This window comes from Papaver somniferum, chromosome 6 (assembly GCF_003573695.1).
Source record: "Papaver somniferum cultivar HN1 chromosome 6, ASM357369v1, whole genome shotgun sequence".
NCBI classification, from domain to species: domain Eukaryota; kingdom Viridiplantae; phylum Streptophyta; class Magnoliopsida; order Ranunculales; family Papaveraceae; genus Papaver; species Papaver somniferum.
In genome coordinates this window covers 55,154,618-55,179,821 of record NC_039363.1, presented here as the reverse complement: position 1 = coordinate 55,179,821, position 25,204 = coordinate 55,154,618, and the positions used below count along the sequence as shown (strand labels likewise).

Genomic DNA, 25,204 nt, shown 5'->3' with positions numbered 1-25,204 from the left:
GAATTCTACCGTGTTTTTGAGCACTTGTTCCAAAAGGAAGTGACGAAAATAGTTAGTATAGTAAGAATCAATGAGTGGGAGGAGGATACGCTGGTCTAGAAGCTATATGCCAATGACAAGTTTACAACTAAGTCCCTTTACAGTCAGATTTTCACAAGTGGTAATCAGGTGCAGCAGCATGATAGAGAGTTATGGAGAAAGGTGTCGAATCTCAACACCATCCCAAGATTTAAAACATTCTTGTGGAAGTGTTTAACTCTATCATGCCTCTCAATGAAAGGATTGCAAGGATCTTATAAACAAGTTATGTCTAATGTGTAGACAACAAGAAGAAACCCTTAACCATATTTTCATGACATGTGATTTCACTTTAAGTATTTTTATGAGTATTGGGTTTCGTTAGAGCATAGCTCGATTGAACCCACCAAGCGTTGGTGTGTCAAGTTTGGTTGTCATATTTTAGTATCAAAACTCATCTAGAGTCGCTTGATTATATACCAGAGTCAACTTCGTTTAGGTACGACTAGAAATTCTAGGAATGATGAGACATACAAGTATTACTCCGAAGACCCGAAGAATGAGAAGAAGTAACGACTACAACAAAGACATCATCCTTCCACTTGAGGTTAGTAATATGATTTGACAGGTTTCTATTCCTAACGTATCTTTCAAGTTGTATTATATTGAAAACATAACATGCGAAGCTGTATATATATATAATCCTCTAGTGATTAGATTTGGTCACATCATTATGATCAAAGTGTCAAGGAATTATATTGAGTTACGAAGTATAACGCTTATCTTTTGAACTTACGACATCAACATAATCGATGTATTTAGTTACTTGATTATGTTTAAGATATAAGTGCGATTTCATCCTAGAAAACTATGTATTATTACATTGGTTTAAGGAAGTAGATGTATCAACTTGATTCATAATCGAAAGGGAAATCGTGGTTGGTCTGGTTTCTTATTGAATATCTTTTGGATGACTAATACAAGATGACAAGGTAGAACCTATCTTGACTTATGTTGAGAATTGAGGTATAACCGGTCATAGCCTATAATGTGTAGCATGTTGTAATCGGTCACAAGCTACTTTGTGAAGCAAGGTGTAACTGGTCACAAGCTACATTGGGAAGTTAGTTTTAATGAATCACAAGCTACTTTGGGAAGCAAGGTGTAACCGATCACAAGCTAATTTGGAAAGTAAGGTGTAACTGATCACAAGCTACTCTGGGAAGCATAGTGTAACTGATCACAACCTAATTTGGGAAGCATGGTATAATCGGTCACAACTTAAATTGTGAGTCATGGTATAACCAATCCCAAGGAGAAAAACCGGGTTTCCAATATTCACATATCTCTTTATGTTTTGTGTGATTTTGGAATTGGGGTTTGCTGAGAGAAACCTCTAGATGTTAATATTATTTGAACATGTGCATAAATCTTATTATTAATTGTTCAAAGATATTACTTGATACTCTAGGTGATCCCAAACCGAAATATTGAAAGCATTTAATTATGATTTTCAAATATATATGTTTTGATTACTAGAAATTAAAGCATATCCTTTGGAAAAGGTTATTAGTGAACGTGTAAAGCTAATAATAGAAGTTTTCTAAGAGAGATCTCGGAAATATGGTTTGGCATTTAATTGGAAATAGGAAAACCGAAATTAGGTACTTTAATGAATATCTTGAGAATATTTTCGGTTTTGGAATTTCCTTGTTGTCCAAACAACCTTGGTCTATAAATTTTTGAGTTTCATTTCTTGCAAACTATCCCAAGAGCCAGGAAAACTTCATTCATGTTGTTTCTGGTGGAGCCATCTATCCGGAGAGAAAAGTACCCTAATTAGGCGAAATTTCTTACGACCGCTCATTTAAAGACTTTTGTGGGATCAAGAATCTCTACGAGTATTGTCGGTGGGAAACTAGATAATTGCATTGTTATTTAATTTTCGATTATTGATTTGATTGACTAACGGTTGTTGAAACTTTGATTGCACCTAGTTTGATTATTCTTGAGAACCTTCTCTTCTGATATAAGGGTCAATCAAACGAAATTTGTTAAAGACATCTTGTGATAATCCATTGTTAACAAATTTGATTCCGTGTGTGATTGATCACAAGAGGATTCAAGTTTGTCTTGTGCAGGTTATTGAGAAGGAAATTGAAGATTTGAAGACGAAGAAGATTTTCTTATTAGTTTTCGTATCTTGTGAATTTTATGCACAAACCTTGATCGTCTGGGATCCAACTAGAATCGTGTTTATCTTTGATAGACTTGATTGTCTAGTTGTGTAAGATCGACATCACTTTATAGTTACTCTTTGAGTTATATATTGATTGATTGCGAATCCGGATGTTGGTTATTTCGGTAGTCAAGTTTTGGATTGATCTAATCATACAAATGAGTTTATTAGTTTAAACGTAAGAGCCTTTGTCAACAACTCAACATATCTTTTACCAAAGACTGTTTGAGTTGTTACCAAACAGATTCATTCCTTTTCTATTTGGAATACGATCCAAAGGTGTAGCTATTCACGTGCATGACTCTAAAAGTCGAAGGCGCGGGGATATTGAGGAAACTAAGTAGCTAGGGGTAGTCTAGTTGGTCTTAACTATATGAAGCTGGCATTAGATTTTGTATAACGGCTTAATTATGAGAGTATTCAAAACTTGACTAGGTCCCGTTTTTTTTTTTTTTTTTTTTTTTTTTTGCATTTGCGATTTCCTTGTTAACAAAATCTTGTTGTGTCATTTACTTTATTATTCCGCAATTATAATTTGTTTATTATAATTTAAAAGTAAATATACTTGTACGCTAAACCAAATTACTCAACATTGATCCTAATAGTCAATCGGTTTTTACCGTAACTATTGTCAAGTAAATATCTTGTTGTTGTATTGTCTCGACCTCGTCCATAGACAATCATACAAGGTATATGACGTAAGTTGTATTGTCTCGACTTTGTCCATAGACTCATTTAAGATGTCGGACTTATAGGTTGATATTTAAAAGATTGTGGTGTATTTGGGTACCCTCGTCATTTCAGGTTTAATACTGAATTTGTTTTGAATAACCAGGTACACTTTCTTGGAAGGGTTAGCAATTGGTTTACAAGGACTAATATTATAGAAAAATGAATCTTTAACTGGACAAAAAAAATAACAACCATTATGTGGGGTATCTGGAAAACTAGATATGATCTAGTGTTTAGAAAATTCAGACCTAATGTAGCTCACACTAAGTTTAATATTAATTCCTTTGTAAAAGATAATGTTAGAAGTAGGAGGCTATTATACAAGGAGGAAGAGATAGCTATCTCAAACTCTAAATGTATGACAAACCCACCTATTCTAACCATGAAAATAATTGTAGTTATTGTATGGGATATGAGTACTGGTAATTTAGGAACTTTACTAACTTTATATGATCATACAGGTGCTTACTCAGGAGAAAAGTGCATCCATGCCGCAGAAAAATGGGAATCTACCTAAATCAACTCAGTTGAAAATGTTCTGTCCAAAGAAACAAAAACTTGAAGAATTATAAAGTGGGGAGTACGCCTACATCAATTCACAATGGAATATAGAAACAGGAAGGCCAGAAAAGCACAAGATTATTCCTAGCTGACTTCCCAACTGCTCACCCAGACTTCGATCTAGTTTTTAGTGAAAATCAACCAGAACTGCAGCCAGAACCTGAGGAAATGCCATATTATGTAGACTCCTCAATAGACATACCTTGAGTGTGGAAAATTTTCATCAATGGTGCATCAAACAAAAAAAGGGTCGGGGTGGAGCTGGAGTAGTCATAGTGACATCTGAGAATAGCCCAATCGAATTCTCATATGCATTGGCTTTCAACCCAACTAATAATCAAGCCGAATATGAAGCGTTGTTACAAGGACTACTAGCTGCAAATAGTTTATAGGTAAAAGACTTCATACTATTTGGTGACTCTCATCTGACAACAAAGCAGGTAAAAGGTCAATTTGAAACAAGAGGCGTATCGATGGAAAAATACAAAGGAAAGTCAACACCCTCATATCAAGCTTTGAAAAAGTAAGTATCAGAAAGATACCAATGAACAAGATGAGACATTCAAACGCGTTAGTCTTCCTGGGATCATTAATACCGGGAGAAATCCAAAGAACAATAAAGATTGGAATCTTGGAAAGGTCGGCTACACACGAGCTATATTCAAATGGTGCAATAACTTAGAACTCAACTGCGACCTTAACAGAACTAGCAGGTACCTGGATGCAAGGTATCTTAAACTACCTCGAGTTAAAACTATAATCGAATGACCCACAAGAGGCAAGGAATATCAAAACCAAAGCAACCAGATACCAACTCCCAGATGGTGACATGTATAGAAAGTCATACCTTGGAATAAAATCACAATGCGATTCTAGTTTCCCACCAACGGTACTATCTAGACGCTTCTTGATCCCACATAATTCCTTAAGATAGCGGACGTAAGATATTTCGCCTTACTTTCCTCTCCAAGATAGTATTATAAGTAATATTATTAGTCGGCTACAACAGTGGCTACGAAACAAAGTGCCTGCCTCAGGATAAGTTTGTAAGAAGAACCAACTTCATTATTTATAGACCAAGGTAGTTTGGAGTCTTTATACACCAAAGAATTTCCATAACCAAAAATATTCTCAAGATATGCAATAAACCACCTAAATACGGTTTTGTCTAATTCCATCCAATATCCAGTAGTATAACCGAGATCTCTCTTGGAAAACTCAATATTAGATAGCATTTAAATAATATATCTTTTCGTAGATATGTTTTGTTTGCTGGTAAAACAAAAACATATTCATGCGAAAATCTTAAGAGATTCTGAACCATTTTGGTTTGGGATCTCACCTTGAGTATCAAGGAGTATCTTTGAACAATTAATAAATAATATTTCATCTCATCTTAAAATTACTCACTATGTCGACATTGAACTTTCCTATTTTGCAAATCCAATTTCCAAAATCACACAAATCCGTGACTGTGAAAATCGGTTTTTCCTATTGGGACCGGTTCTACCTTGATTCCCAATACAGGTAGGGATCTGTTATACCTTGACTCCCAACATAAATTAGGATCAACTCTACCTTGATTTTCCAATATAAGTTAGGATCAGTCCAACCTTAAGATCTTCAATGAAAACCGGAACATAAATCTCATTGATTTTCTTCAACTATGATACAAGTTCGTACGTTAACTTCCTTAGAATCATGTAATTAAACATAGTTTTCTAGGCATGAAATAAAACCTATGTTCAATTGACAATCTAGTAACAAGTTACAAAGATTATGTCGATGTCACAATTACGAAGTTCTAAAGATAAGCGATATATCGTAATTCAATATACCAATATAAATCATTCATAACTATTGATATATTTTTCCTTGACACTTTGATCATAATATGATGATCAAGTCTCGAATACTAGAGTTTCATGTATATAATTTCGCATGTTATGTCACAAACAACTTGAAAGCAACGATATAGAAATGGAAACAAGTCAAGTCATGTCGTACTAACCTCAAGTGGAAGCATGATTTCATCTTTGATGTCGATACATCTTTGGAATGTTCAGGTCTTCAGAGTACTTGTATGTCTCAAGTCTCAACATTTCTAGACTTCCAAGTCTAACCTAACAAAGTTGACTCTAGTAATCTAATCAAGCGACTTATGAGTTTTGATACTAAAATATGACAACCAACCTTGACATACCAATGCTTGACGGGGTCAACCAAACATTGCTCTAACACAAGAAGTGATCGAACCTATATCATATGTTAAGGCTAATCCCATTGACACTATGGGTTGTAAAACATCAAACCATTAGGAAAAAGAGTCAGGGTTGTAATAAACCTATATTTTCCAATAAACGTCGTACGAAGATTTTTCACAATTGTCATGATTATCAAAAGGATAACTTTGTAAAGACGAAGACAAGATCCAATGCTCCCAGTTAGAAAAAGACTAACTTGCAAAAGAATAGTCAATCCAATTCTCCTTCGAGAAATCATGAAGAGAATAATGGGAAGAAGGTTCCGATTGTTCCCAACCTCAATCAAATGTGGGTACCAAAGAACACCAAAGGTGCATTGAGTCAAGAGGAATTGTCTCTCTGAAAATTCCTTGACAATGGAAAAGACAGAATTCATGATTCTAGAAGCTAAAAATCCCCTGGGAAAGATGGATATATATCTTAAGGTATCTAAAAGTGATCCCTTTTATGAAAATCCAAAGGCGAGACACAAGAATATATGGAATAAGAAAAAAAAAATCCATAGATGCGAAAAAATTTGTTTCTGATTGAGCAAGACATTGTTCACCACATCAAAACTTGATTGTGTTGGAAGTGCGCATCCTCACTAAGAAATTCCCTTGTATGAACATGGTGATGGAAGCATAAGAATTAGGGCGCACATACAATGTTGGATAAGATGTTGAATATTGGTGAAGCCGTCGAATTAATGATTGAATTCTTCTAAAAGGTTTGTCTATAAACTTGATCAAGCTTGATAATTTTATTACTATATACTGGATGCCATGATCCGTTAATACCAAAAACATCTGTGTTTTTGTTACTAGTGCTCTTATTTTTCGCTAAATAATTTGATGGAAATCCGTCTATCATCATGATTAATTGTTTAAACTGTTAGAGCATTGCTCGGTCGAACTCGCATGCGTTGCTATCTCAAGAATATTTGTCAATGTTAGTGGTCAAAACTATAAGTCTTGATTTCTAGTCTATTATAGCTAAGTCTCGGACTAGGATAGAAGGTGTAGTTGAGCTCAAGGACTTCAGGGCGATTCATCATACAAGTATAAGAACTACTCAAGGAACCGGTGGAACTTTTCGACAAAAAGGTTTGTGAAGACTTGAACTTATCTGTCACTCAAAAGTCTATCTACTCTATCTCCTACTCTTTGAGACAAGAAGTCGTATGTTATATATATAGACTTGGATTATACACATTTGGTATTTCGAGCCGAGTATACCTCGCCTATCTATATCTCGAAATATGTATTGGTAAGCTTTTCGCTTTAACCAAGTTTATCTTTACCATGTGACGAAAGTCATAATATGTTTCAATCATCTTGAAAATTGCTTTGACGAGAAATGGTGTAACAACTATATAATGTCCTCTAAGAATGTATCAATGATTGAAATGAGAGTTTATATTGCATAACCAATGATGGACATAAGCATTGTTGTGGAAACACATTTATGTATAAGTCCTATTCCTTGAACCAAAGTTTGCGAACTTTGTTGATCAAGAGAACCGGAAGAATGACATGAGCCAAGTCCGCGAATTTCCGAAGTTCTCAAACCCGAGAATTTCTGATGGAGTTGACAAAATACTTGCGTGAAGCTAAGTCCGCGAACCCAGTCCGCGAACCGGCGAAGTTCTCAAACCCGAGAATTTCTACTGGAGTTTGTAAACTCTGCCCGGTAACTTAAGTCCGCGAACCTAGTCTGCGAACTTGAGAAGGTTATATATCTGAAGATGATTTATGAACTTAAACTTAAAAACACTAAGGAATGCAGTTTGCAAACCGTGGCTATAAAATTTCATGAACCAATTCAAGTGAATCAAATCATCTTTGCTTCAATTGTGTCTTGTGTAGTACATGAGATTTCCTTGCAATTGAACAACTCTCTAACTAGTTCATTTGATGTCATTTGAATTATTTATGGTGAAGAAGAACATAGTTGATATGAAATGCTCATATGTCTAACCATTTGGTTAATTGTTGTTAAACCAACAAGTGGTTACGTTTGGATACGGTTAACAAACCTAGAAGCGTGCATTGTCAAGTGTGTATAAAAAGCTAAGTTTTAGATCTAATGGTTGAGAAATATTAGCTTGAATCTAAATCAGGTTTTCATCTAACGGTGGATATTGATTGCTTTGTTACCAAGGTAACCTAATTGCAAACCCTGATTTGAAAGACTATATAAAGGAGAAATCTAGTATTGTGCAAAACTAATCCCCACACCTCACGTGTGATACTAGTTTGCATACTAGAGTCAGTTCTACTTAACCTTTGGTTTTCTTCTTCTAAAACCAGGTTAACGACTTAAAGACTTCATTGGGATTGTGAAGCCAGACCGATACTACTTTTATCGTATCTGTATGATCTGATCTTGCATCTTCTACCGTACTAGTACAATTAGATTTATTTGCTTGAGATTGATATCTCTGATAGGAAAGATATACAAAGTAATCACAAACATCTTCATCTCGTTATTTGTGATTCCGCAACATCTTGTTTCGCTACCACATAATTAAGATTGTATGTGAGGTGATTGATAACTCTAGGCTGTTCTTCGGGAATATAAGACCTGATTATCAATTGGTTCCTATTCACCTTGATTATTATCAAAAGACATAACAAAACCTTTAGGGTTTATCTGTGGGAGACAGATTGATCCTTTGATAGACTTGTCTGTGGGAGACAGATTTGTTTATTGTCAAAGCCTGCGATTTTGGGTCGTAGCAACTCTTAGTTGTGGGTGAGATCATCTAAGGGAATCAAGTGCGCAGTATCCTGCTGGGATCAGAGGCGTAGGGAGTACAACTGTATCTTGGATCAGTGAGAGACTTATTGGGGTTCAACTACAGTCCAGTCCGAAGTTATCTTGGAGTAGGCTAGTGTCTGTAGCGGCTTAATACAGTGTGTGTTCAATCTGGACTAGGTCTCGGGGTTTTTCTGCATTTGCGGTTTCCTTGTTAACATAATTTCTGGTGTCTGTGTTATTTATATTTCCGTATTATATTTGTTTATATAATTGAAATAATACAGGTTGTGCGTTTGAATCAATCAATTGGAAATTCGACCTTTGGTTGTTGATTGATATTGATTGATCCTTGTATATTGGTCTTTGGTACCATCCAAGTTATTCCTTGTAATTGATTAGAACTCGCAGTTCTTGCTTGAGTAAATCAAATCAAGAAGAGAGATATAAACTCGTTGATATGCTTTTAATTGATTGAGTCTTGTTGATTATCTTAAAAGTATATTCGAGTTTGTCCATACAGGTTGCTAAGCGAAATATTGGGTGGTGTTCTTAGACCTCCGCTTTCTCAATTGGTATCAGAGCAGGCAAACACGTTTAAGACCTTACAAGTCTGTGTTTGTAGCGATCTGACTCTATGGACGATAAGTACAACGCTGATAATGCAACACCAGTTCAGAGCTACTCATGTGAGTCTCAAAGGGTTGAAACTTCTGAGAAAAACTCAAGAACTTGTCCATTGACTGAATCTACTTTCGACTGGAAAAAATCTCTTGAGGAACAGTTGGATGATCTTTCAGATGATAGTGATTCAGAAGAAGGACAAAGTATTGATGAGGAAGTCTCTCAATATATCAATCTTTTTGATCGTGCCTTGAAAGAAAATAAGTCAACAACCTGCTTGACTAAATACATGGGTCCTCTTTGTCAAGAAAACAGAAAGTTGAGAAAACTCTTTAAAGGATACGATGGTGGATATAAACTCTTACAATCTATCGTTAAAGATCGTGAAGAATATGTACGCACAAAAAAATCCGAATGTGATAATATTTTTCGAAATCTCTTCTTGTTGAAGAAAGACTTGCAGAAACTGAAGCAAGATATGACTCTCAACAAAAACGTTTTTGCCACAAAGAGCGCGGTCCTCTCGCCAAAGAAAAATCCTTGGAGACTGAGCTTGCATCTGATATTAATAAAGTAAAATCACTGGAAGAGAGTCTGATTAAATTCAATTCTAGCTTTACAAAATTATCTTTTATGCTTGGAGCATGTAAAGAACACTGTGATACACGTGGTCTAGGCTATAAAGGAATAGACGCTCCAAAAACTAGTAGGATCAACTTTGTTAAAGCTAGTGATAATTCTCCATGTGAAAAACCTTTAACAGCTTGCAATGGTCCCCAAAACAAGGATTCTGCTCCTTCTAAATCTGCTGACAAAAGAACAATTAAAAATAATTCCTTTAACTGTAATTACTGCGGGAATAAAGGAAATTCTGAGCAAAGATGTCGTTATCGGTTGAGGAATGAAAAGATTCGTAACATTCTTACTTGGATGTCTAAAGAAGTCATTAAACTGGTTTCACACATTGTTGGAAAAGGCACTTTAAACACTCAAGGAATGTACTGTGATAAGTCCTTTCTTAGCTGTCTGTTCAAAACAAAAAATGCCTATAATAAAAGAAGGAAGAATGGCGAAAGGGTGACTGACCCTGCAAAGAGAAAAAGGCATAGGAGAAAGAAAGAAAAGTTGAGTTCCTCATCTCTCCCTGAAGAAAGCTGCAAATCCGAGACTTCCGCTCCAGATTTCTTACACATCAACAATCGAGTCTCAGATCTAAAAATCAGTGTAAACAGGCTCAAATTGAGCATCAAGAAAACATGGAAAACAGTTGACTCAAGTACTCCTAACCCTTTTCTTAATAAAACTTCTTCAGCTATGACGAGTAATGTATGTCTATCTAAATACCCTTGATAAAGGAAAAGAATAAGTGAATATTGATGAGCAAGATGCTCATCTTAATACACCATGACTGCTTGAAGCTGCATCACTCTTTTATGTAAAAGGTGGATGCTCTTTGTTCTCAAGATGACTCATCTTGGGAAAGTTGTCGGGTTTGTATTAAATTTGTTGTTAAGTTTTTTTTTGGTCCTCATGTTCCTTCATCCCTTCTCTGAGTGTCTGTCTCTCGGCAATTCTTTGAATAATTGTGTTTCTCCTTTCCCCGGGTCTCACATGTGTGATTGACCAAGTACACATACCAGACCCACACGAACATCATAGCTCCTAGGGTTTCTTGGAACACCTTATAAATACAATGTTCCATAAGGTCAAAAGATTCTACTAGACTCCTTTTGTACACAATCGATGAAAGCAACAAGGTTGATGAAGTTGAGAAGGACAATATTGTTGAGTTGAATCCGTTTCTATAACATGCTTTCATGTTGTTGATCATGAAAACAAACTACCAGTTCAGGTGTCATTACAACTGGTAGGAAATCTTCTTCGAGAATTTGAAGTAGTACGTGAACAACTCGGTATTGCAACAAGGAATCTTGATTTTATGAAAAACAAACTGAAGAAGGAAACTGATGAGCTCGTCCATGTTCAATCTTTAGTTGCTGACAGAGTTTAGAGTGTTTTAATCATGTTTCTTGTTTTATCTGCCTAGTATGTCTTCTTTTTGGTTTAGTTGGAAGAATAACTAGTGCTTTGAATAGCAATGATTGTGACTACACACAACTATTATTCATCTTCTTGTTTTTTTTAGGTTTATTGGTATTAAATTCTAAAAATATTTGGAGGATGATGTTTTTGCAGTATTAATCTTTGTGATTTGTTATATTGCAATCTGTTATGGGATTGGTGTTTACGTCCGTGAACTATATTTGTCCCATACTTTGTCAAAAGTAAAGTCGTTCTTGGTCGGTATTCACGTACTGGTAAAAGAATGAATGGACTTTTGACAAATACAAAAGTTAAGCCTATAGTGTCAATTATTTGATGGAAGATAGGTTAAAATCTTTTGTTTTCAAGGATTATGTTTATTATTGTCGTTATACAAATAATGATCGAGGATAAAATGAATCCTTGTGTATTTCGCAGTATTGATCATTGATAGACACATTTTTGTGTCCGATTTGTCTCGATTCTATATATTGTAAGGGCTCATTTTTGTACTTATTATGGTGTTTTATTTATTTGTAGGTATTTTTGGCTAATAAACATTTTTGGAAAAAATTGGCTCGAAAAGTTGTCCGAAAGCACCCGGAGGACATTTGCTATTCGGACTCTCACTTTGGATAAGGGGTAACCTAATTACTAAGGGGCATCCCATTTCCAGACAGTTGCTAATCGCACCCCTACTCTGGATAAGGGGCAACCATCTTCAACATTCAAAAACCAGGATTTTGGCGGGAAAAAAGTGCAGTTAAAGAACAGTTTTGGCAATCGTGATTTGGAGGAGTTTGAGGTCGATTAAACCTCTGATTTTCATAGGATAGACTCCTTATGGGTCTAGGAATCTGATATGGGTGTTTAAATGGATTAGACTGGGCTCAGTCGACGGATTTTTCTCACAACAGAAAATATGGAAAGTCACGTGTGTGACCTGTTTTAGGGAATTTTAGAGAGATTAAAACGCTGTAAACCTTCCAAAGATTTGTATCTATCTAAGGAAGAGTTTAGAATAAAAAGGAAAGCTCAGAAAGGCGTAGAAATCCTAAAACAAGAAATTGCCGCAACTTGGCCGTGAAGAGAAGGAAAGAGATTTTGGAAGATTTGGGAGAGATTTAATAGGTATTTTTGATATAAATAGATGTCTTGGGTCATATAGAAGAGGTGTCAAGAGTTTGGGAACCTAAGGAGAGCCAGAGAAGAAGAAATCAGAGCTTTACCAAACTCTGTTTCTGCTGCTGCTGAAGAAGAAGAACGCGAAGAACATTGACGCTCGGTAAACAGTCGCAGAACAATGTCGTTGTTTAACAGCTGAAGAACATTAAGCTGTTCAGGGCAGTCTTATTTTAGGGTCTTAAAATCAGCGACAAAGCAACAGTTTTTCTGTAACAGTTCCATTGTAACACCAATACACTGTTGCAAACAGTCTGTGTTATTAATTTTCACTCTTTTAATCATCTTTTGAGCAACAAACACACATTTTGAGATCATGATTAATATGAGGAGCTAAACTCCATTGCTGAGGCGATAGAGGAAGATATTTTTCCAACAAAAAGTGGTATATTCTATTTTATCTTTTTATTTGCAATAATTATATGATTATTTGCCTTGAACTATTATTGAATATGATTTTTATTTGAGTGATTGTGATCTATTTTGATGGAGTATGCTTAGTTTTAAGACTTTTGATGCTTCATACTTGGTATTTACAATTATTACTTTTGAAAATCTACTTGTTGCAATATTTTAGAATCAAATTAAACAAGAAAATTGCATAAATATAAGTATTGGTTTAATCACTTTGAACTTGGAAAATAGTGGAATCTTAGCCTCAGTGTTTCTTTTAGTATTGATATCATCTTTGATTGAGTTTGCTATAATTTTTAGTGAGTTTTGTATTTTAATATTAAAATTTAAGTCTAATTAATATCCTTCACAAGTCTGAGAATCGAACCACTTTTACCACTATCTACAAATCACATCAATTTTTGGCGAGGCCGACGCGGACTTGTTTTTAAGGTTTTCGATTTATTTTATTTTATTTTATTTTATTTTTATTATTTTTGTCCTTTTTTATGTTTTTGGGTATTTATCTTGTGTCTACAGGTTCTGGATCATAAAGAAAATTGAGCCAAGGAGTTTGGTGATTTCATAAAGACTTGGAGCTAAAGATTAAAGCAAAAAGAACAGAAAAGAAGACAATTTTATTTTAGACAATTTTAGTTTAGGGTTTGTTTATTTTATTTTTAAAAAAAAAACTGTATTAGGGTTTCTTATTTTTGTAATTTTTCTTTATTTGTTTGGACTTTGGGACATTATTTTTTTATTACCCTACGGAAGGATACTTTAAATATAAACTGTTTTCAGAGAAGGAGGACAATTACGATATTGTCTCTGCACCTTGGGTTCGTACACTAGACTTCTGAGTCAGTGGCCCGAGTCGACTACAATCGATTCATCCCCCGTCTGGAACGGGAGGTAAGATTCTAAACACTCGCGAATCCCCTATCAGCGAGTTACTGGACTCCTTCGTATGCATATATGTTGAGGACTGAATACAGACATTTATTTTTCTAGTAAAGGGCAAGGCCTGGCCATACAAGATAAGGGTTCAGATTTCATCACCGTTCTCTTCTTGCCCGCTTTAGGAACACGTAACCTACGCGAACCTAAGCCTAAAATTTTGACTAGAACGATACCGATAGGGTAACGAGCTTAACAGGAAAGTCATTCAAAAAATATTGGTTACTCTTTTAAGCATACTTCGAAGTTCTTGACAGTTTCTGTTAGTTGAATGCGTGACTGCGCCGCCTTGTAATACCGGTGAGGCCTTGGGTATCAAAGCTCCACCGAGCTTCCCTCGCCTCTATTCAACTTACGTTAACTCGGATTGATTCCAGAGGGGTTTACTTAAATTGTAACGAATTCCCGTTTGAAGGATTAGAAGCTGGTCTATAAACAATCTAAGTGGAGCCATCATGCTTTTTGTTTGCTAGAAATCAATAGGTTTGATTTGGTTGAGTCGGCCTTGATCTGTGTTTGCTTACCCTTCTAATTTAGAAAATTCTATTGTATGCCTGAACGTAAAAGAGACGCACTAGGTAGATTTGTTAAAGAGAAACCTAGTAGTTCAAAGCGTCTCGATTACCTTAATCTAGAAAGTCCAGCTTTTTAAGAGTCTGTTTTTGAACGTTCTTTGACCGAGGAGAGAATCCATGTTGCTCCGATAGCGTCAGAAATGGCAACTTTGAAAGCTTTGTTGAAGCCAACTAGGACTACCCGTCCTTCGTGTATTAAGTTAGCTGAAACGGAGGCACCCTATGAACTGAAACCTGGGACCTTACAGATGCTCCCAATCTTATAGAGAAATAAAATGAAAACCCTTATTACCATGTTAGGGATTTTGAGGAAATTTGTAATACTCTAAGAATTAGAGGCTTAGATGATGATTCTTTGAAACTTAGGTTATTCCCATTTTCCCTGAAAGATAAGGCCAAGTCGTGGATGTATAGTTTGGACTCCGAGTCAATTGAGACATATGAACAACTTACATCTGCCTTTTTCAATAAGTTATTCCCTAGGCACAAAACATCGTCTATTAGGACGCATATATGCATATTTTCACAACAAGAGGGAGAATCTTTATATAAGTATTTGGAAAGGTTCAATGATTTATTATCCCAGTGTCCTCATCATGGTTTAGAAAAGGTTAGGCTAGTTCAGATCCTTTATGAGGGTTTGAATTATTCCACAACGGCCATGGTTGAGTATCTATGCACTGGTGGATTTGAAAACCAAACTGTTGATGCGGCGATGGAATTTTTTAATGAAATCGCCGAAAAAACCCAGCAATGGGAAAATAGTAGGGCACCCTAGAAAACAATTCTTTTAAGTAGAGGAAACGTTAATAGGGTAGAAGGAGGCTATGAATCAGATGCCAAAATTGCTGCTATAGCAAAAAGGTTAGAAGCCTTAGAAGTGGGCCAGACTAGTGGTAGAGTGGAGCCCTTTTGGGAAGGCCAAAATATTGAAGAGCAGGCCAATGCTCTTTATAATAACACTAGATTTGATAACCGTCAAAAGATTGACCCATATTCAGAAACCTATAATCCTGGTTGGAGAAACCATCCGAACCTTTCGTGGTCTAAGGGCCAAAGTCAAGGTCAGTTTAGTAATTCTAATGCTTTCCCAGGTTTTGGCTGTACTAAGAATCCTTCAGGACTAGCTCAGTTTCAGAATCAGTCAGATAAGAAAATCCTAAGTTTAGAGGAATCTCTCGCCTTGTTAACTCAGCAAACTGCAAAATTCCAGTTATCCGTAGAAAAAAGTCTACAAGCTAGTAACAGGATAGGACAAGAAAATAGTCAGGCTATTTCCGAGTTAAAAACCCAGGTTGGTCTGATAAGTGATTCTTTGAGAGAAAAAGGTAAGTTTCCTAGTCAAACACAACCCAATCCTAGAGGAGTTCATGAATTAGGTGCAAAACCATCGAATCAATTGAATGTTGTTAGAACCCTTAGAAGTGGTAGAGTTGTAGACAATATGGTAACCATGCCCGATAGTGAACATACTGTAGTTCACCCCTCAGGATCTCACCTCTCAGGACCAGTAGCTGAAGAGACTGATAAAGTTTCTGATGATGTGAATTCGGTTCCTGAAAGGTCTGATTTTAGGCCTAGAGCCTCATTTCCTCAGCTATTAGTACCAACAAAGAAGGAATCGAACTTTAATGACATAGTGGAGGTTTTTAAGCAAGTTACCATAAACCTTCCCTTATTAGATGCAATTAGGCAAATTCCTGCTTATGCCAAGTTCCTTAAGGATATGTGTACGCGAAAGTGAAAACTTAGCGTCCATAAGAAAGCCTTTTTATCTAGTCACGTAAGTTCAATCATTCAGAACACCACAACTCCAAAGTACAAATACCCAGGTTCTCCTACCATTGCTTGCACAATAGGTAACTTCCGGGTAGAAAAAGCTTTACTTGACTTAGGAGCCAGTGTGAACTTACTGCCATTCCATGTATCCTTACAGCTAGGACTTGGTGAAATGAAACCTACTCAGATGACACTGCAGTTAGCTGATAGGTCTGTTAAAATCCCTCGAGGTGTTATCGAGGATGTTCTTATTGAGGTCTAGAAGTTTATTTATCCAGTGGATTTCGTGGTCCTAGATACCCAACCTGTCCCTGACCTAGAGAACCAGATACCTGTGATTTTAGGTCGTCATTTTTAGCTACGTCTAATGCGATCATTAACTGTTGAAATGGTGTGATGAGTTTATCTTTTGGCAATATGACTATGGAGATAAACATTTTTAATGTCAGTAAGCAACCTCATGAGCTAGATGACACATGTTTTGAGGAGGTGAACATGATAGAAGCCTTAGTTCAAGAGTCATTACCAAACATCTTGTCTGAAGACCCATTAGAAAGTTGTTTATCCCATTTTGGTTTAGATTTTGACGACGATAACACTATTGAACAGGTGAATGCTCTATTAGATTCTACCCATGTATTAGACACTGATAGATGGAAAGCTAGGTACGAACCGTTACCAGTTTCTGAGACTACCCTAATTCCTTCTTTAGAAGAGCCCCCAAAGTTGGACCTTAAACCGCTACCCGATACTCTAAAGTATGTGTTTTTAGGCCCATCTGAGACTTTACATGTGATTGTATCTTCCAATTTGGATAGTGATCAGGAAAGTAGGCTAGTAAATGTACTTCAAGACAATAAGGAAGTTTTAGGGTGGACTATAGCAGACATTAAGGGTATAAGTCCTACTGTGTGTATGCATCAGATTCATTTAGAGGAAGACTCCAAACCTTCTAGGGAGATGCAATGTCGACTGAAGCCTAACATGAAAGAGGTAGTTCGAAAAGAGGTGCTTAAGTTGTTAGATGCGGGTATTATTTATCCAATTTCAGACAGTAAGTGGGTCAGCCCTGTTCAGGTTGTCCCCAAGAAATCAGGTATCACTGTAGTCCATAATGATAATAATGAATTAATCCCAACCCGAGCGATCACCGGCTGGCGTGTGTGTATTGACTATAGGAAATTGAACAAGGTCAGAAAGAAGGATCACTTTCCCCCTCCTTTTATCGACCAAATGCTAGAGCGATTAGCTGGACATAGTCACTATTGCTTCTTAGATGGCTACTCTGGTTATAATCAGATCGTTATTGCCCCAGAAGACTAAGAGAAAACCACTTTTACTTGTCCCTTTGGTACCTTTGCGTATAGACGCATGCCTTTCGGGCTATGTAATGCCCCTGCAACTTTTCAGCGTTGTATGATGAACATATTTTCTGATATGGTAGAACGGTTCTTAGAGGTCTTTATGGATGATTTTTCAGTGTTTGGTTCATCTTTCGATGAGTGCTTGCATCATTTGACATTAGTGTTGACTAGGTGTAAGGAAAAAAATTTAGTGCTTAATTGGGAAAAATGCCATTTCATGGTTAAATCAGGAATTGTATTAGGGCACATCGTCTCTTCAAAGGGTATAGAGGTAGACAAAGCCAAAGTTGACCTTATTAAGACTTTACAGGTCCCAAAAACCGTAAAATATTAGGTCATTCCTAGGGCATGCAGGTTTTTACCGTCGATTCATTAAGGATTTTAGCTTGATTTCTAGACCTCTTTGCAATTTGCTTGCAAAAGATGTTAAGTTTGTCTTTGATGATGCTTGTTTAGAGGCTTTTGAGAAGCTTAAAACTTTACTCACTACTGCCCCCCGATAGTCCAGGCACCTAACTGGAACCTACCCTTTGAGATTATGTGTGATTCTTCAGATTATGCTATAGGCGTCGTTTTAGGACAACGAGAAAACAAATTACTTCATGTGATTTATTATGCTAGCAAAACTCTGAATGATGCCCAAATGAACTACACAACTACCGAGAAGGAACTTTTAGCCATCGTGTTTGCCTTGGATAAGTTTAGGTCCTACCTATTAGGTTTTAAGATCATAATCTATACAGATCATGCTGCTTTGAAATACCTTTTATCTAAGAAGGATACCAAACCTAGATTGATTAGATGGATCCTATTGTTACAGGAATTTTCCCCAGACATTAGAGACAAAAAGGGTGCAGAAAATGTAGTAGCAGATCACTTGTCTAGGCTAGTTGTTAGTTCCCCTAGTGATTCCCTTCCTATAAGGGATAGCTTTCCTGATGAACAATTGTTCTCTGTTTCCCAATCACCTTGGTATGCAAATATAGTGAATTATCTTGTTACTGGTCGAACCCCTCAACATTGGGGTAAGCAAGATCGTTCTAGGTTTTTAGCCGAGGTTAAGCATTTCTTTTGGGACGATCCTTATCTGTTTAAGTATTGTCCGGACCAGATTATTAGGAGATGTGTATCTGAGAGTGACCAGTCTAGTATTATCTCCTTTTGTCATGAACATGCATGTGGGGGTCATTTTAGTGCTAAGAAAAATGCTGCTAAGATTTTGCAGTGTGGATTTTACTGGCCTTCGTTGTTTAAAGATTCCCATAGTCATTGTGTTTCTTGTGAGAGTTGCCAGAAGTTAGGAACAATTTCCCGTAGAAATATGATTCCTTTGAACCCTATTTTAGTGATTGAGTTCTTTGATGTGTGGGGTATTGATTTTATGGGTCCATTTCCTATTTCGTTTGGTTATCTTTGCATACTTGTCGCTGTAGACTATGTGTCTAAGTGGGTTGAGGCGGTTCCGTGTAGAACGAATGACCACAGGGTCGTAGTCGAGTTTTTGAAAGAGAATATACTTACACGTTTTGGTACGCCGCGAGCTATAATTAGTGATGGAGGTTCACCCTTTTGTAATAGACCGTTTTCTCTTTTAATGAAACAATACGGTATTACCCATAAAGTAGCAACCCCATATCACCCTCAGACTAGTGGTCAGGTAGAGGTCTCCAATAGAGAAATTAAACGTATTCTAGAGAAAAAAGTTAATCCAAATAGGAAAGACTGGTCGTCGAGGCTTACTGATGCCTTATGGGCTTACCGTACTGCGTTTAAGACACCCATTGGAATGTCACCTTATCGTTTAGTGTTTGGCAAGGCATGTCACCTGCCTGTTGAGTTAGAGCATCGAGCCTATTGGGCTATTAATAACTTAAAATTTTCACTTGACAAGGCAAGAGCTCAAAGAAAGCTCCAGCTCAATGAGTTGGACGAGATTCGTAGAGATGCATACGATAGTGCTAAGGAGTATAAGAACAAAATGAAACTTGTGCATGATAGGAATATTTTAGAAAGTCATTTTCTCCAGGTCAAAAAGTTCTTCTGTATGACACTCGTTTGCATCTATTCCCCGGGAAGTTGCGCTCTCGGTGGACCGGTCCTTTTGTGGTCCATACTGTTTTTCCTCATGACGCTGTTGAGATTGAGACACCAGATGGTAGTAGTTCTTCGAAGGTTAATGGTCAGCGATTGAAGCCCTTTTTAGAGCCTTTTCCTACAGGTGATGTTGAGGAGGTCCCTCTGGAGGACCCTGTTTACCTTGATTGACCATCGAGGCGATTTTGTATGTTGTATAATATTTTTGTAGGTTTTTGGTTACACTTCACCCAGGTACTATCTTTCCGACTTTTATCTTTACTAGTTTCTCATGTTACTTATATTTGTGGTACTGTTCTTTGATTAGAAACATTGAGGACAATGTTTGATTTAAGTTTGGGGGTGGGGTAGAACTTTTTGTTACCTTTTCGTTGCAATAAATAAATTCCAGAGCCTAGAAATTTATCCCTATTAAGGATGGCACTAACCAATCTAAGTGGATGGAAGCATTTTGGTTGTAGGAGTTGAGGAACCAATCTGACTAGATGGCAACATCTAAAGAGTCTATTCATAAAATCACAGAGCTCAGGTGTTAGAAATAACATGATAGTTTCACCATATCTCGTTGAGTCCTTTTCACTTCTGTTTTTATTTTTTTTTGTTTTTAAATATGTTTCTCTAAGTGATTAGGTGGGGCTCACGATTCAAGTTGTTACCAATGCTAGGGTGAATTAGAGTGATTGAGATGGGAAAAAAAAGAGACCAGACCATCAGACCAACTGGAATAAATTCAATAAAGTCGACCAGTGAAACCCTTGTATATGCCAGTTGTGTTGACCTAGAGTTAGGATTATCAATCACTGGTTCCCTTGTATATGCCAGTGTGTTGATATTAGTCAGACTAGTATCTCAGTCCATTAGGATAGGTTCATTTTTGCGGAGGCCTTCAGACAGATATGAGAAACACCGTTCACCTAGTAAACATCAAAACCATCTATGTTTTTCTATATCCATCTTCTTGATCTATCCATGTGATTAGTTTTGGCTCCGGATATTGATGTCCATAGTGCGACTATCTGAGTAGAGCTCTGTCACTTCATATGAATTTTAGTATGCTTGAGTGCAACCTCGTGTACAACAATTGGAATTTCGCATCAGGGTACTTCCTCCTATAGTCAATAAGTATGCCAACCAAGGAGATTCTTTAGTGCCTTCCAAGGTTCTGTGTAGATAGCTAGGGTCTGGAGTATAAAGGTTTTGTGGGTATACCTATGGTAAGCCCTCCGGAGACAACACTCCGACACTAGGGACACCTAGGGGTTTAAAGGCTTATTGCATACGCTAAATGCAATCGACGATGCCTGCGACAGTGAGTAAGGATTTTATTTCTATTTTATTTTTGCTCGAGGACTAGCAAATAATAAGTTTGGGGGTATTTGATAGACACATTTTTGTGTCCGATTTGTCTCGATTCTATATATTGTTAGGGCTCATTTTTGTACTTATTATGGTGTTTTATTTATTTGTAGGTATTTTTGGATAATAAACATTTTTGGAAAAAATTGGCTCGAAAAGTTGTCCGAAAGCACCCGGAGGACATTTGCTATTCGGACTCTCACTTTGGATAAGGGGTAACCTAATTACTAAGGGGCATCCATTTTCTAGGCAGTTGCTAATCGCACCCCTACTCTGGATAAGGGGAAACCATCTTCAACATTCAAAAACCAGGATTTTGGCGGGAAAAAAGTGCAGTTAAAGAACAATTTTGGCAATCGTGATTTGGAGGAGTTTGAGGTCGATTAAACATCTGATTTTCATAGGATAAACTCCTTATGGGTCTAGGAATCTGATATGGGTGTTTAAATCGATTAGACTGGGCTCAATCGACGAATTTTTCTCACAACAGAAATATGGAAAGTCACGTGTGTGACCTGTTTTAGGGAATTTTAGAGAGATTAAAACGCTGTAAACCTTCCCAAAGATTTGTATCTATCTAAGGAAGAGTTTAGAATAAAAAGGAAAGCTCAGAAACGCATAGAAATCCTAAAACAAGAAATTGCCGCAACTTGGCCATGAAGAGAAGGAAAGAGATTTTGGAAGATTTGGGAGAGATTTAATCGGTATTTTTGATATAAATAGATGTCTTGGGTCATATAGAAGAGGTGTCGAGAGTTTGGGAACCTAAGGAGAGCCAGAGAAGAAGAAATCAGAGCTTTACCAAACTCTGTTTCTGCTGCTGCTGAAGAAGAAGAACGCGAAGAACATTGACGCTCGGTAAACAGTCGCATAACAATGTCGTTGTTTAACAGCTGAAGAACATTAAGCTGTTCAGGGCAGTCTTATTTTAGGGTCTTAAAATCAACGACAAAGCAACAGTTTTTCTGTAACAGTTCCATTGTAACTGCTGTTTTGCAACACCAATACACTGTTGCAAACAGTCTGTGTTATTACTTTTCACTCTTTTTAATCATCTTTTGAGCAACAAACACACATTTTGAGATCATGATTAATATGAGGAGCTAAACCCCATTGCTGAGGCGATAGAGGAATCTATTTTTCCAACAAAAAGTGGTATATTCTATTCTATCTTTTTATTTGCAATAATTATATGATTATTTGCCTTGAACTATTATTGAATATGATTTTTATTTGAGTGATTGTGATCTATTTTGATAGAGTATGCTTAGTTTTAAGACTTTTGATGCTTCATACTTGGTATTTATAATTATTACTTTTGAAAATCTACTTGTTGTAATATTTTAGAATCAAATTAAACAAGAAAATTGCATAAATATAAGTATTGGTTTAATCACTTTGAACTTGGAAAATAGTGAAATCTTAGCCTCAGTGTTTCTTTTAGTATTGATATCATCTTTGATTGAGTTTGCTATAATTTTTAGTGACTTTTATATTTTAATATTAGAATTTAAGTCTAATTAATATCCTTCACAAGTCTGAGAATCGAACTACTTTTGCCACTATCTACAAATCACATCAATCATCCCTGATCCATATTTTATGTACTACTGTGAGGCTTCGTAATGTATCTTATGTTGAGCATTATACAACCAAGTTGATTTTCTTAGCTTAGTTGTTGTTCCGTGAGATATGTTATGTCGAGCATGTTGTACTAAATTAATCATCTTGTTTGGTTATTTACTTATTGCTCCGTAAGTATTCTTATGTAGATCAAAACAAATGACAATTAAATTAATTATTTTTGTAATTAGTTTGGTTGTGTATTCCAATTAGATTAATTATGGGTTCTCTTGTAATTAATCTAGTTGAGTATTTTCGTTTCTCCATAAGTTCTCTTATGTTGAGCACAATCAATTGAAATGATCACTTTTTGTGTTTAATTTGATTGCATATTCCGATTAAATTAGTCATATGTTTATTTGTGATTAATTTGATTGAGTTTTTGGATATAGAAAATCATTCTCATGGTTTTTAGTGTCCAATATTCTTTTCTTTTGAAATTAAAGTCACTCTTGTTGTTCTATCGGGAATGACATCAAATGGGGGAGAGTTCTTTTGAAATTGTGCTTAATGGTCATATCTTGAGGGGTGCGCGGCTGTGGAATTTTAAAGGGGTTATCTTGTATCTTTGAACTCCTTGATGGATGCATTTAGCCTCGGCTTTATGATTGCATCTAAATTAGTTGACATGTATTTTTTCTTTTAGTCATAAAATGTCTCTCTCGGAAATCTCATTATGATCCCGTTCTTGTATCTTTGCCAATTTTATTGATAAAAAGGGGGAGAATTAATATGTAGTCACACAACAAATACATATGGTTTGCGAATCATTGTGTAAGGGGGGAGTGGTTTCCATGTGATATGGATTATTGACTAAGGGGGAGTGATACATATCACCATAGTATTATTGTTGAAGTTGTGATACAATTGGACTTTGACACTGTGTAATAATACTATGACACTGTATAACAATGATCGAGACTGATGCTTTCTCATTGTTATAGCTACGGATCTTCAACAGCGGTGATGCTAAACTTACAACCTTTGGGATCATTGGAGTACTTGGAAGTGACGAAGATTTCGAGGAATGTTGAAGATTAGACATGTGGAATAGGAGCTACTAAAGTTTCTTTATCTTTTTTGTATTCCATATGTATTGATAGTTTTGTCACTAAAATTGACAAAGGGGGAGATTGTTAGAGCATTGCTCGGTCGAACTCGCATGCGTTGCTATCTCAAGCATGTTTTTTAATGTCAGTGGTCAAAACTATAAGTCTTGATTTCTAGTCTATTATAGCTAAGTCTAGGACTAGGATAAAAGGTGTAGTTGAGCTCAAGGACTTCATGGCGATTCATCATACAAGTAGAAGAACTACTCAAGGAAACGGTGGAACTTCTCGACAAAAAGGTATGTGAAGACTTGAACTTATCTGTCACTCAAAAGTCTATCTACTCTATCTCCTACTCTTTGAGACAAGAAGTTGTATGCTATATATATAGAGTTGGATTATACACATTTGGTATTTCGCCTATCTATATCTCGAAATATATGTTGGCAAGCTTTTCGCTTTAACCAAGTTTATCTTTACCATGTGACGAAAGTCATAATATGTTTCAATCATCTTGAAAATTGCTTTGACGAGAAATGGTGTAACAACTATATAACGTCCTCTAAGAATGTTTCAATGATTGAAATGAGAGTTTAGATTACATAACTAATGGTGGACATAAGCATTTTTATGGAAACACATTTATGTATAAGTCATATTCCTTGAACCAAAGTTTGCAAACGTTGTTGATCAAGAGAACCGGAAGAATGGCATGAGCCAAGTCCGCGAACTGCTGGAGTTAACAAACTACTTGCGTGAATATAAGTCCACGAACCCAGTCCGCGAACCGACGAAGTTCTCAAACCCGAGAATTTCTGCTAGAGTTTGTAAACTCTGCCCGGTAACTTAAGTCCGCGAACCTAGTCTGCGAACTTGAGAAGGTTATATATTTGAAGATGATTTCTGAACTTAAACTTAAAAATACCAAAGAATGCAGTTTGTAAACCGTGGCTATAAAAGTTCATGAACCGATTCAAGTGAATCAAATCATCTTTGCTTCAATTGTGTCTTGTGTAGTACATAAGATTTCCTTGCAATTGAAAAACTCTCTAACTAGTTCATTTGAAGTCATTTGAACTAGTTATGGTGAAGAAGAACATGGTTGATATGAAATGCTCATATGGCTAACCATTTGGTTAACTGTTGTTGAACCAACAAGTGCATATGTTTGGGTACAGTTAAAAAACCTAGAAGCGTGCATTGTCAAGTGTGTATAACAAGCTGAGTTTTTGATCTTACGGTTGAGAAATATTAGATTGAATCTAAATCATATTTTCATCTAACGGTGGATACTGATTGCTTTGTTACCAAGGTAACCTAATTGCAAACCCTGATTTGAAAGACTATATAAAGGAGACATATAGTATTGTGCAAAACTAATCCCCACACCTCAAGTATGATACTAGTTTGCATACTAGAGTCGATTCTCCTTTAACCTTTGATTTTCTTCTCCTAAAACCAGGTTAACGACTTAAAGACTTCATTGGGATTGTGAAGCCGGACCGATACTACTTTTATCGTAGTTGTATGATCTGATCTTGCATATTCTATCGTACGAGTATAATCAGATTGATTGGCTTGAGATTGATATCTCCGATAGGAAAGATATAAA

The 25,204-nt window shown here is 36.3% G+C and overlaps 1 pseudogene; it reads right to left on the bottom strand.

The window, feature by feature from the left end:
* Positions 1-14,830: 14,830 nt before the first annotated feature.
* LOC113291999 lies at positions 14,831-14,930 on the bottom strand (annotated as a pseudogene).
* Between the last annotated feature and the right edge of the window lie 10,274 nt (positions 14,931-25,204).